Source organism: Oryx dammah, unplaced genomic scaffold (genome assembly GCF_014754425.2).
Source record: "Oryx dammah isolate SB20612 unplaced genomic scaffold, SCBI_Odam_1.1 HiC_scaffold_26, whole genome shotgun sequence".
In the NCBI taxonomy this organism is placed as follows: Eukaryota; Metazoa; Chordata; class Mammalia; order Artiodactyla; family Bovidae; genus Oryx; species Oryx dammah.
Genome location: NW_024070210.1, coordinates 57,586,908 through 57,601,367, shown reverse-complemented (window position 1 = coordinate 57,601,367; position 14,460 = coordinate 57,586,908).

Genomic DNA, 14,460 nt, shown 5'->3' with positions numbered 1-14,460 from the left:
CACCTCCGTTCATGGGGTTTTCCAGGCAAGAATACTGGAGTGGGTTGCCATTGCCTTCTCCAGGAACCCCCTAGTGACTTCTAAACCAAAGAATGTGGCAACAGAGATGAGCAATCATTTCCAATATTAGGCTAAATCTGTCTTGCTGGCAGACTCTTTCTCCCTGGTTTTGATGAAGCAAGCGATTATGCCGGGAAGGCCAGTATGGCAAGGAACTGGGGGCAGCCTCTGGCCAACATCCAACAAAGCACTGAATTCTGCCAACAACCATGTAAGTGTGCCTGGAAGGAGATCCTTCCCCAGTCATATCTTGAGTTGTTGTTGTTCAGTTGCCCAGTCGTGTCCGACTCTTTGCAACCCCATGGACTGCCACATGCCAGGCCTCCCTGTCCCTCGCCGTCTCCTGGAGTTTGCCCAAGTTAATGTCCATTGCATTGGTGATGCCATCCAGCCATTCATTCTTTGCCACTCTCCTCTCCTTCTACCCTTAATCTTTTCCAGCATCAGGAACTTTTCCAATGAGGAAAAGTTCACTGGAACAGATGGAACAGCCACCTGTTTGCATCAGGTGACTAGAATACTGGAGCTTCAGCTTCAGCATCAGTCCTTCCTATGAGTATTCAGGGTTGATTTCCTTTAGGATTGACTGGTTTGATCTCCTTGCTGTCCAAAGGACTCTCAGGAGTCTTCTCCAGCACCACAGTTCGAAGGCATCAATGTCTTGAGACAGCACCTGGCTGACACCTGGATTGCAGTCTTGTAAGAGACCCTGAAGCAGAGGACCCTCACTAAACAGGATTCACATTTGGGACCCACAGATACTATGAGAATTTAATAAAATCATGTTATTTTAAAGCTGTTATGGTTTGGGATAAATTTGTTATACAGCGATAGTTAAGCCACAGAGCTAGACACCATGCTAAAGAAATCAAGACTTGATTTCTGGGTTAAACACACACACAGAGTTACTGCTACATAGCTAGTAAGTACAAGAACGTGATTTGAACTCAGTTTTGTCTGATTTCTAAACCTCTGCTCTTTAGTACTAAATCACATTGCCACGAGGCCCTCTGCAAGGCTGCTCAGGCCTTCCTCTCTAACTTCAGCTCTGGCCATGGTTATCCTTTCAGGTGAGACTTTAGTTCTCAAATGCAACCTATATTATGGTTAGGAACATCCTTATATGCCTTTCCCAATTCATTTCATCTAGCCAAAACCTACTCATCATTCAGGACTTGAATCAAAACCCTTCTCTTCAGGAAGCCTTCTTGGAAACAAGCCTAACACAGAAGACCCTTCTCTGTCCCACATGCCCAGTGCTTGTCATTATCATATCTCCTGTCATCCCTAGTCTCTGCATGTCCCCCTCCCCACCCCCACCATGCTTGGAGAATGGGGACTTGGTCTCATGCAGGGCCTGCTACAGTGCCTGCTACAGTGCCTGCCTGGCCTGTTGGAAGACATTTAAAGAAGTATTTGTTGAATGAGTGAAGCCAAGCAAGGCAGCCTAGGGCTAGGATCCATGTCTGTGGCTCAAATGAAACATTCTTGTCCCTACACCACCTTTCCTGTTAATGTGACCTGAGTTTCGTAATTATTTTCATCAGGCTGTCTAGTGACTTACCTACCTTGGCTCTCCAGTTTTTGTCATTCTTTCATTCATTCACCTGCTCTACAACTATTTCCTGGCAGTTTACCATGACAAACACAGCTCTGCAAGAAATAATGGAGTGCAAGATGTGACCCTTCACCTTACAAATCTCATAATCAGTTGCAAAAACAAAGCAGGAATATGAAAAAAAAAAAAAGGACCGATGCTGCAAGGTAACATGCATTTAATAGAAAAACAGGCCAAAAAAATGCCTTTGAACTGAGAGACTGTCACTAGGTGTGAATCTGGTGTTATCTGAATATAAAAGAAGTAGATTCAAAGGCAAGAGGCTGAAATGAGCAGTCCTGACTCCTGTTTGCATTAAAGTGGCCAAATTCTTTTTGAAATATGAGGCTTTGGACAGCTGTGCTTGAGCAGATATTCCTTTGAACTTTTATTCTAATATTATTTTTAAAAGACTCTATGGCACCCAAAGAATGGTTTCTTCTTTAAAATGTCACTTTGGGCCTGGAGGAAAAGAAAAAAAAAAATCTGTCATGGCTATTTCAATGGTCAAAGTAAATACTGAAGAAATATTTCTCTTGTATCCTCAGCTCCAGAGTAGAATTTCCATGACCTGCCAGACTAGCTAAAGAGGCAGAGGCTCCTTTCTGGTCGGAAGTTATAGAGGACTTCTCTAGACACTTTTAGTCCTCTTGGACTGGATCTTCAAGTAATTGCTTGAGAGAGAAGATTCTCAACTGTAGCTTTTATCCCAAGCCAAGGATGGTACCAGACACCTTGTCAATAGACCTTGGCAAGTCTCCAAAGTTACACACACACAAATATATGTACAGTGGTTATATTTTTGTTATAAATACCAAGACTGCAAGAATGATGATACTTTCTATTATTTTAATCAAGAGAATGAAAACACATTTGCTCCAGAGTGTGGCAAAAAGATTTTGGTATTCAAAGCCAAGTTCTATATATAGAATGCACTCGTGTGTGTACATGTTTATACTGGAGATGGCCTTGGCAGAAAATGTTCTGGTTCTTGTCACACACAGTGATTCTTTGCATAACTTTACTCTCTATTAAATTCCAGACTGGGTGTTCTAGCATGTAGTGAAAATAGAGTTGTACAAATTAGCATGTCTCCACAGACTCAGGATGGACTGAAACCATCCATAGGCCTGAGAAAAACCACTGAGACATTCCTGCTGCTTGGATTATATTTGAAGGTTATTACAATGTAGGTGGGATGCTCTACTTTCAAATGACCTCCAAATATATCCCACGCCCTAAATCTTCACTTGAGTTTTGCATTTATATTCAACTCCCTGCTGAACATCCTTGGGATGGCACCGCAAATCCACATTTAAGTGTTAGGGAAATTAAAATGGAGGAAGTCCTGTTCAGGCTTCAGAAGCAGGATAGCAGGCCTCTGACCTGCTTCTGACCATCCTAGATGCTCCCCAGATTCTGTGTCTGCCTGTAAGCACAGCAAGTTAGGCAGCACTTCAGATAAGAAAAAGAGTGGGTCTTGGAATCTCTTAAGTCCCTAAGGGCCTGACCAGCCCCCCAGCACTGAAGAAGTCATATGACTCACAAAGTAAAACAAACAGCATTGTAAAATTTAAAAGAAATACCAGAAATGACACTTCACATCATTGAAACAACCCAATCAACAAGTGAGCAGAAGACCTAAACAGACATTTCTCCAAAGAAGAGACAGAGATGGCTAAGAGGTACATGAAAAGATGTTCAACATTGCTAATTATTAGAGAAGTGCAAATCAAAACTACAGTGAGGTGGTGTCACCTCACACTAGCCAGAATGGTTATTACCAAAAAATCCACAAACAATAAAGGCTGGAGAGGGTGTGTGAATGTAAACTGGTACAGCCACTAGGAGAACAATATGGAGGTTCCTTAAAAAACTAAGAATAGAGCTACCATATGACCCTGCAATCCCGCTCCTGGGCATATATCCAGAGACAAATGTGGTCCAAAAGCAAACATGCAGGTGGATTCATGTCAATATTGTAAAGTAAAATAAAAAATAAATTCAAAAAAAAAAAACAAAAGCATACATGCACCTTTGCAGCACTGTCTATAGGAGCCAAGACATGAAATCAACCTAAATGTCCATCAACAGAGGAAAGGATAAAGAAGATGTCGTACATATATACAATGGAATATTACTCACCCATTAAAAAGAATGAAATAATGCCATTGGCAGCATATGGACGGACCTAAAGATTGTCATCCTGAGTCAAGTGAGTCAGAGGAGTATTATTGTATGACATCTTTTATATGTAGAATCTAAAAAGAAATGATACAAATGAACTTATAAAACAGAAACAGACTCACAGACTTAGAGAATGAATTTGTGGTTGCCAAGGGAAGCACTCATTAGGGAGTTTGGGATGGACAATGAACACACTGCTGTATTTAAAATGGATAACCAACAAGGACCTACTGTATGGCACATGGAACTCTACTCAATGTTATGTGGCAGCCTGGATGTGAGGGGAGTTTGTGGGAGAATGGATACATGTATATGTATGGCTGAGTTCCTTCTCTGTTCACCTGAAACTATCATTGTTAATTGGCTATACCCCAATATAAAATCAAAAGTTCTAAAAATATGTAAAATACTTTTTTAAAAAAGAAAAACCAGAGCTGTATTTTTGCATGCAAACTGATGATGGTAGGACCCCCCAATGGCACTTTGAAATCTCTTCCAAGGGGTGGATGCACCGTCCGAGACTGTTCCCAATTGGGACTCTAGATTGCTGTTACTGAGGGACTTCCTGGTACTGTTTAAGTCTGGATGTAGGTTGGCCCACTTTGATGATGTATACACTGCTACTTCTCTCTATTGTTTCTATTTCTTCTCTTTTGTTCATTTTATATTGAAATTAAGTCAAAAAATCTATAAAAATTTGAAATTATTCATTTGTGAGTAATGAGTGGTTTATTTTGTTAATGAATGCTTCAAATCTAAAATAAAAGTAATCCTTTTGGCCAAACATAAGTTGGTGCTATGAGCTGAATTTGTAAAACAAAACACAACTTGTTAAGAAGAAAGAGGTTAAGATTGATGAGGTTTTTATTCCTAGATGGGAAGATCTGTCTTACTGCTTGTTAGTTGCTATAGGGGGCACATCCACTGGATTGTGTGAGAATTGGGACCCCAAATTAAAGTGGGCCGAACCTTTTGAAATTATTGAATGTTTGCAGCTCGTGCCAATTGAGAAAGGATAAAAATGTACCATGTTGGGTCTGAGAGGCTGGATCCTCCTCTCTGCATATCATCAGGTACATGAAGCCAAATTAAAATTGGTTGAAGAGAAATCAAAACTAGAGAAATAATTATGTGATTTGCAAGGATGACTGTCCATGTTACAATGTCAAAATTATATTTTAGGTGACTAAGTCTCCACTTGCCAGTCGATAATGGAAAAAGCCGCTGTAAAGGTTCCACAAGCTAAATATCGAAAGCAGCACAGTAAGGTTAACAAGAAGGTAGTTCATCCAGTGATAGCTGAATCAGGGTAGACTGGGACCCTGACGCTTGGGATATGGATATCTGGGATGATAGTTCAAATCCAGAGGCAGAGGATGATGCAAGCTCGAGAGCACAACCTAGCTCTATGCAAGCCAAGGAGGAATCAAACCCCCTAACTTTTATGCTGAGTCGGCATAGTGTGGAGAATGGAAACTGATGCCCAAGGGAATGTCATAAAGAAGGACATGCTTGAGGATAATACCCAGTATGAAATTAACAACATTCTAAGCAGATTTACTCAGAGGGCTGAAGAGCTCCTTACTTCTCAGATAGTGTGTGTATATGACATTGGGGCAGCTGGAATCCTCATAGATGGGGATGACGCAAATAAATTTGGCACTATCAGCAATGATTCTTTTGTGCAACAAGTTTTTAGAAATAAAAGTCAAAGTCCTGGAGACTCAATTCTGCTAGAAGTGGTGGTTGAAGGGTGCGTTAAGAAATATCCTTTAAAATCCACCTGGCCTGGGAATGATCACCCTTGGTATGCATTAAAGGACTGTGTTCTGAGACTGAAGAAAAAGGCTATGAAAAGCACTATCTTCGCAGAGCACACGAATGAGATGTCACAAATGCCTTTAACAGTACAAATGAGAAAGAAGATCTTTAAAATGGCCTCTCCAAGCTGCAATCATGCCATTTTAACCCTATTTTAAATAAGATGGGCACTCCCATCAATTAAGTAATTGATAAAGTCCAGCAACTGAGTGACTTAGGAGAATGGAATTTTGAAAAATAGGAGGACAGAGAAAAAAAATAAAAGCAATAACAGAGTATCTAGAAAGGACACGTTTATGGCTCACATTAAAGAGAGAGCTCCTAAAGAGAAAATTGATGGAGTAACAACTAAAGAATTATGAGAAATGTACTGTAAGAATGGATTAGATATAAGAAAGACTTCCCAGAAAACTGTTAAGGGTAAGGAACAAGAGGAAGGAAAAGGGGGACCAAGAGGAAATAATCCATTTAATGACAATAATGGTAAAGATGAATCTAAGTAATCAGATTTGTTCCCCAACCCCATTTATCCCTGGACAGATATGGGGAAAATTTAAAACAAACAATGACTTGTGGGACAAGCTCCAGTAAATTCTTCGGCTGGGAAAGATAGGCGGCCTCATTTTAAAGTAATAATTTTTTTGAAAAATGACTCACCAATTACTTTTAGGGCATTATTTGATACCAGGGTGGAAGCCTCTTTAGTCTATGGGAATCTCAAGAATTTTAAAAGACAAAAAAATAATAATGACAGGCCTTGGAGGTAAACAGACAAAAGCTGTACAAACCAAAACTGATTTCAAAATAGGGCAATTACCTCGAAAAACTTATTCAGTAATGACTGTTCCTCTTCCAGAATACATAACTGAATTTGATATCGTGGCAGGCATGACTTTATATTTAGAAGCAGGAAGATATCAATTTGGAGTATATGCTTTACAACTGGCATCTCCTGTAATTGTGAGAAAGTTAATCATGCCCCCCTAAAACTTCTGGCTGCTACCAAATTAATTCAGCTAAAACAATATCAAATTCCTGAGGGACAGACTGAAATTACTAAAACTATACAAGACCTATTAGAGGCTGGAGTATTAATTGCTACATCTACTGAATGGAATAACCTTGTATGGCCGGTAAAAAAAAAAAAAAAAAAAAAGATGGCTCTTGGAGAAAGACTGTAGATTATTAGGACTAAAGAAGGTGGCAGGTATGACTTTAAACAGTCTGCTGCAGTTTCTGATACTATAACTTTAATAGAATGAATACACAGCCATTCAGGACAATGGTATGCAGTAACTGATCAGGCCAGTGCTTTCTTTACTCTACTCATAGAAGAATAATCATGGAATCAATTTACTTTTACATGGCAGGGGTGACAATATACGTTCACCCACTTGCCGCAGGGTTATGTGCCCAGTCCTATTATTTGTCAGTGACTCGGAGCTGAACATTTAGATCGCATGGAAATGTCTGATGATGTAAAAATATTTTATTATATTGATGATATTATGATACAAGGACCAACCGAGGAAGCAGTGTTAAAACTCTAAACCAATGTGTTAGTATTTTAAAGAAATAAAGGATAGGAGATTAATCCCTCCAAAATTCAGGGACCTGGCCAGACTGTAAAAGTTTTGGGAATACAGTGGGTTAAAGAACATAGAGAGATGTGGTCCCTCGCCTAGAGCCAGACATCCTGGAATGCGAAGTCAAGTGGGCCTTCGGAAGCATTACTACAAAGTTAGTGGAGGTGATGGAATTCCAGCTGAGCTATTTCAAATCCTAAAAAAATGTTGCTGTTAAAGTGCTGCACTCAATATGTCAGCAAATTTGGAAAACTCAGCAACAGCCACAGGACTGGAAAAGGTCAGTTTTCATTCAATTCCAAAGAAAGGCAATGCCAAAGACTGTTCAAACTACCACACAATTGTGCTCATTTCACATGCTAGCAAGTTAATCCTCAAAATCCTTCAAGCTGGGCTTCAAGAGTACATGAACCAAGAACTTCCAGATATACAAGCTGGATTTAGAAAAGGCAGAGGAACCAGAGATCAAATTGCCAACATCTGTTGGATCATAGAAAAAGCAAGAGAATTCCAGAAAAATATCTACTTCTGCTTCACTGACTATACTAAAGCCTTTGACTGTGTGGATCACAACAAAATGTGGAATATTCTTAAAGAGATGGGAATACCAGAGCACCTAACCTGCCTCCTGAGAAATCTGTATGCAGGTCAAGAAGCATCCGTTAGAACCAGACATGCAACAGCAGACTGTGAAAGGAGTATGTCAAGGCTGTACATTGTCACCCTGATTGTTTAACTTATGTGCAAGTTATCCTGCTTGTTTAATTTATATCATGTGAAATGCCAAGCTGGATGAATGACAAGCTGGAATCAAGACTGCTGGGAGAAACATCAATAACCTCAGATATGCAGATGATACCACTCTAACAGCAGAAAGTGAAGAGGAGTTAAAGAGCCTCTTGATGAGGGTGAAAGCACAGAGTGAAAAAGCTGGCTTAAAATTCAACATTCAGAAAACTAAGATCATGGCATCTGATCCCTTCACTTCATGGCAAATTGCCTTGGAAGAAAAGCTATGAAAAACCTTGACAGTGTAAAAAAAGCAGAGACATCACTTTGCCACATATTCAAAGCTATGGTTTTTCCAGTAGTCATGTATAGATATGACAGTTGGACCATAAAGAAAGCTCAGGTCCAAAGAATTGATGCTTTCAAAATGTGCTGGAGAAGAATCTTGAGAGTCCCTTGGACAGCAAGGAGATCAAACAAGTCAATTCAAAAGGAAATCAACCCTGAATATTCATTGGAAAGATTGATGTTGAAGCTGAAGCCATACTTTGGCCATGTAATGCAAAGAGCTGACTCACTGGAAAAGACCCTGATGCTGAGAAAGACTGAAGGCAAAAGGAGAAGGGATGGCAGAGGACGAGATGGTTAGATAGCATCATTGACTAAATGGATATGAGCAAATTCCGGGAGATAGTGGAGGGCAGAGGAGCCTAGAGCGCTGCAGTCCATGGGGTCACAAGAGTCAGACATGACTTAGCACCTGAACAACAATGAACATAAAGAGATTTTACCTAAGGCAAGTGGGGCCAGTGGTAAAGAACTCTCTTGCCAGTGCAGAAGACGTAAGAGATCCGGGTTCAATCCCTAGGTCAGGAAGATCCACTGGAGTAGGGAATGGCAAACCCACTCCACTATTCTTGCCTGGAGAATCCCATGGACAGAGGAGCCTGGCAGGCTATAGTTCATGGGCTCACATGACTGAAGGGACTTAGCATGCACACTAACAAAAGATAATGAAATTTAAAAGTCCCCAGACAAAAAAGGGAGGCTCAGAAGTTTAGAAGGCTATTTGGTTTCCGGTGACAGCGTATTCCACATTTGGGCCAGATATTAAGTTTACTTTACAAAGTAACTAGGAAAAAGTACAAATTTCAATGGCCTGATGAGCAACAACAGGCTTTTTATGCCACTAAAAGTGCAACTGTTATTGTTGTTTAGCTGCTAAGTCAGGTCCAACTCTTGCAACCCCAAGGAGCCCACCAGATTCCTCTGTCCATGGGATTTCCCAGGCAGAAATACTGGAGTGGTTGGCCATGCCCTTCTCCAAGGGATCTTGCCAACCCAGGGATCGAACCCATGTCTCCTGCTTGGTAGATGGATTCTTTACCATTGAGCCACCTGGGAAGTCCCACTGAGGAAGGTAAAAGTAGCCAATTTTCAGAGTTATATGCTGGGAGTTGGTGATGGACAGGCCTGGCGTGCTGCAATTCATGGGGTTGCAAGGAGTCAGACACGACTGAGCGACTGAACTGAACTGACTGATGCTATTTATCAGGTATTAAAGCACTCATGGTGGCTCAGATGGTAAAGAATCTGCCTGCAATGCAGGAGCCCCAGGTTCAATCCCTGGGTTGGGAAGATCCCCTGGAGAAGGAAATGGCAATCCACTCCAGTATTCTTGCCCAGAGAATTCCATGGACAGAAGTACCTGGTGGACTACAGTCCATGGGTACACAAAGAGTTGGACACAACTGAACGACTAACACTTTCACTTATCAGGTATTAAAGCAAGAGAATTTAACTAAATGTCATGATCAGTAGCCAAGGGATGACCACTTGGCTTCCCCTATGGGTAAAGAATAACTGGCAAGTTCACTCCAAAGTGCTATGGGGAAACGAATCATGGTCAGATATTTTGGCAATTGCTCAAACTACTAATGTTTCAGTCTTTCGTGTAGATGCTAATAGTGTTCCAAATTCTACAGAACGATGGTATAACTCTATTACAGATGAACAAACCATAATTCAAGCCTTAGAAGTCAATCCAGACCTTAGCGACTTAAAAGATTAGACTCTACAGGCACACCAAAAATATGACCATCTGGGAGAAAAAGCAACATACAGGTGGGCTCAGGATTAAGGTGTTTCTTTTAACTATGGCTCTCATTAAATTTGTTATTTTAACATAGCTGATCTGTCAACATATTAAACACAGAAGCTTGCCACAACTAGTCAAAGGACAACTGGCACATGACAAGCTGCCTGGGCAAATATGGCAATTTGATTATATTGATCCATTCATTTGAGATAAAGGATGCCAATATATATATTCTGCTGTGGACAGCTATTCTGTACATTTAGTGGCCACTCCCTTTGGGAAAGCCCATCAGACTGATAATATTAAAACATTGTAATAATTAATTTATATTATGGTGTTCTACTCTAAATTCAGAGTGACAATGGGTCACATTTTAAAGCTAAGTTAATACAAGTTTGCCTAGGAACATAATACACAATGGATTTTTCATATTTGTTACAGTCCTCAAGTTGCTGGTTTGACTGAAAGAATGAATGGTTTGCTTAAACAACAATTAATTAAACTTGGAGAGGCTTTTACAAAAATTGGAGGACTAACAACATTCAGAAAACTAAGATCATGGCATCTGGTCCCATTACTTCATGGGAAATAGATAGGGAAACAGTGGAAACAGTGTCAGACTTTATTTTGGGGGGCTCCAAAATCACTGCAGATGGTGATTGCAGCCATGAAATTAAAAGACACTTACTCCTTGGAAGGACAGTTATGACCAACCTAGATAGCATATTCAAAAGCAGAGACATTACTTTGCCAACAAAGGTCTTTCTAGTCAAGGCTATGGTTTTTTCCAGTGGTCATGTATGGATGTTGAGAGTTGGACTGTGAAGAAAGCTGAGCGCCAAAGAATTGACGCTTTTGAACTGTGGTGCTGGAGAAGACTCTTGAGAGTCCCTTGGACTGCAAGGAGATCCAACCAGTCCATTCTAAAGGAGATCAGTCCTGGGTGTTCATTAGAAGGAATGATGCTGAAGCTGAAACTCCAATACTTTGGCCACTTGATGCGAAGAGCTGACTCATTGGAAAAGACTCTGATGCTGGGAGGGATTGGAGGCAGGAGGAGAAGGTGACGACAGAGGATGAGATGGCTGGATGGCATCACTGACTCAATGGACATGAGTTTGGGTAAATTCTGGGAGTTGGTGATGGACAGGGATGCCTGGCATGGTGCGATTCATGGGGTCTCAAACAGTTGGACACGACTAAGTGACTGAACTGAACTGAACTTGAATACTGCCCTCAATATTTTAAGTAACAAATCTATAGGTGTATCAGAAACTCCTTTGATGAAAATGACTATGCCAAACCTATAGATTCATAAAATAAGACTTCCATCCTAAGACAACTGAGTATCAGGAAATTATCCCAGGAGCACCACAGCTCCTTTCCGAGCTCCTTCTGGGGCCTCGGGACTGGATTTCTATCTATATCTGAACATACACTTACTAAAAGGTTGATATGTGCTATTTCAACTGGTATTGGAAATAAAATGCCTCATGCACACTGGATTAATCAAAGAACACTCCAGTTTAGTGTTAAAAGGGATTTCTGTCCATGGGGGCGGGGGGGGGGGACTGTTATAGACTCAGACTACCAAGAAGAAATATGAGTAATTTTACAAAATAAAGGAAAGACGGTCTACTTATTAATACACAAGACTGCATTGCCCAGTTGTGGATTCTTCCATGTGTAATTGGCAAAGTACGAAAAGAAGAACCTCCCACCTTACTAAAAGTTAGAGGTGATGCAGGGTTTGGATCCACAAATGATATACATGCAATTGGAGTTAAAATCTGGGTGAAGCAGCCTAATGGTCCTCCCAAACCTGCTGATGCAACTGTGCAGGGGAAGGGCAACACTGTGTCAGTGATGATCCTTGGACAGGAAAAAGGGACATACGTGCCATAAATGCACCGTTATTCTCATGAACAGACTATCCTTGGAAGCCTGACTGTAATGTGCATTGACATTCACACCACAAACTTCAAGAATACGGTACAATTAAAAGAAAATATGATGTGTACACACTGCTATATTTAAAATGGATAACAAGGCCCTACTATATAGCACATGGAACTCTGTTCAATGTTATGTGGCAGCCTGGATGTGAGGGCAGTTTGGGGGAGAATGGATACATGTATATGGATGGCTGAGTCCCTTCACTGTTCACCTGAAACTATCACAATATTGTTTGTTAATCGGCTATAATCCAATACAAAATAAAAAGTTTGGGAAAAAAAGAAAATATGAAGAAAGTCATTGGGGAATCTTCAACTGGAGAAATATAAGCTGGACCTCAGGAACTGAACTCAGGATAACCTTACCTGCCCTGCAAACAGTTCAGTTCAGTTCAGTTGCTCAGTCGTGTCCCACTCTTTGCGACCCCATGAATTGCAGCACGCCAGGCCTCCCTGTCCATCACCATCTCCTGGAGTTCATCCAGACTCACGTCCATCGAGTCCGTGATGCCATCCAGCCATCTCATCCTGGGTCATCCCCTTCTCCTCCTGCCCCCAATCTCTCCCAGCATCAGAGTCTTTTCCAATGAGTCAACTCTTCGCCTGAGGTGGCCAAAGTACTGGAGCTTCAGCTTTAGCATCATTCCTTCCAAAGAAATCCCAGGGTTGATCTCCTTCAGAATGGATTGGTTGGATCTCCTTGCAGTCCAAGAGACCCTCAAGAGTTTTCTCCAACACCACAGTTCACTTTCCATGGACAAAATTTATCTCTCTGTTAGATTACACAGCACGGGTAAATATATAGCTCAAGCCTTAGCTATCAATGCTAAATGGATGCTAAAGCCCCATGAATATACCTTGATTTATGATAAAAACATTTTTTTACAGTTATTTAATGATTCAGATGGAGAAGGCAATGGCAACCCACTCCAGTACTCTTGCCTGGAAAATCCCATGGACGGAGGAGCCTGGTAGGCTGCAGTCCATGGGGTCGCTTAGAGTCGGACACGACTGAGCAACTTCACTTTCAATTTTCACTTTCATGCATTGGAGAAGGAAATGGCAACCCACTCCAGTGTTCTTGCCTGGAGAATCCCAGGGACGGGGGAGTTTGGTGGGCTGCCATCTATGGGGTTGCACAGAATCAGACACGACTAAAGCGACTTAGCAATGATTCAGAAGGCAAAAGGAGAAGAGGGTGGCAGAGGAAAAGATGGTTGGATAGCATCACTGACTCACTGCACATGAACTTGAACAAACTCCAGGAGATAGTGAGGGACAGGGAGGCCTGGCATGCTGCAGTCCATGGGATCACAGAGTTGGACACAACTTGGCGACTGAACAACAATAACAATGACTCAGTGATATTTCATCCACACCAAACTAAATCATTAACTGAAATATTTGATTGGACTATTTGTTCCATGCAGTTATTATATTACCTTGTTCAAAAAGATAAAGCCCAAGGAATGTTAATGTCTACTAATGTGTATGCATGAAAGAAATTATTTAAAGAATGGGTTCCTGCCAATCATTGGGGAGTTATCCCTGAAGGCATTACTAATTGCACTGACACCTGGTACCAAGGAACTCTGTACCACTACAGTATAGCTAATATGAGTTTAATATGCCAGTTTCATGTGTTACCTATTGTTTTTGTATTGGCTATTTCATTTCGCTGGAAACTATGTGGACTTTGATAACCATATGCACTTATTAACGGATTTTGACAAAGCTACCAAAAGACTTGGGCTTCCCTTGTAGCTCAGTTGGTAAAGAATCCTCCTACAGTGCAGGAGACCTGGGTTCGATTCCTGGGTTGGGAAGATCCCCTGGAGAAGGAAATGGCAACCTACTCCAGTGTTCTTGCCTGGAGAATCCCATGGACTGTAGCCTGCCAGGCTCCTCTGCCCATGGGATCACAAGAGTTGGACCCGACTTAGCAACTCAACCACCACCACCACTGAAAGACTGTTATGTGGACATACTTCTTGTGTTTAGGACCCCTACTTATTGGATAACTCCATCAATTTAGACCCTCCCCCTGGGGTCTAAGAAGTCAAATGACTCACAAGGTGAAACAAACATCATTGTAAAAGTTAAAACCAGAGCTTCATTTTTATGTGCAAACTGATAATGATAGTTTATGGCTGGGGATTATAAGCAGTAGCCCCCAAAACTGCAATTTGGAGTCTCCCCCATGGGGTGGATGCACCACCTGGGACTCTTTCCCAGCTGGAACTCCAGACAGCTGTCATTCAGCACTTTCCAATGCTGCTCAAGTCTAGATGCAGGTCGGCACAATTTGGTGATGTATACATTGTTACTTCTCTCTATTTCTGTTTCTTTTCTTTTAATGGGTGTATGTTGAAAGTAAGTCAAATAATCCTCCATAAAAAACTGAAATTGTTTATTTGTGAGTAACAA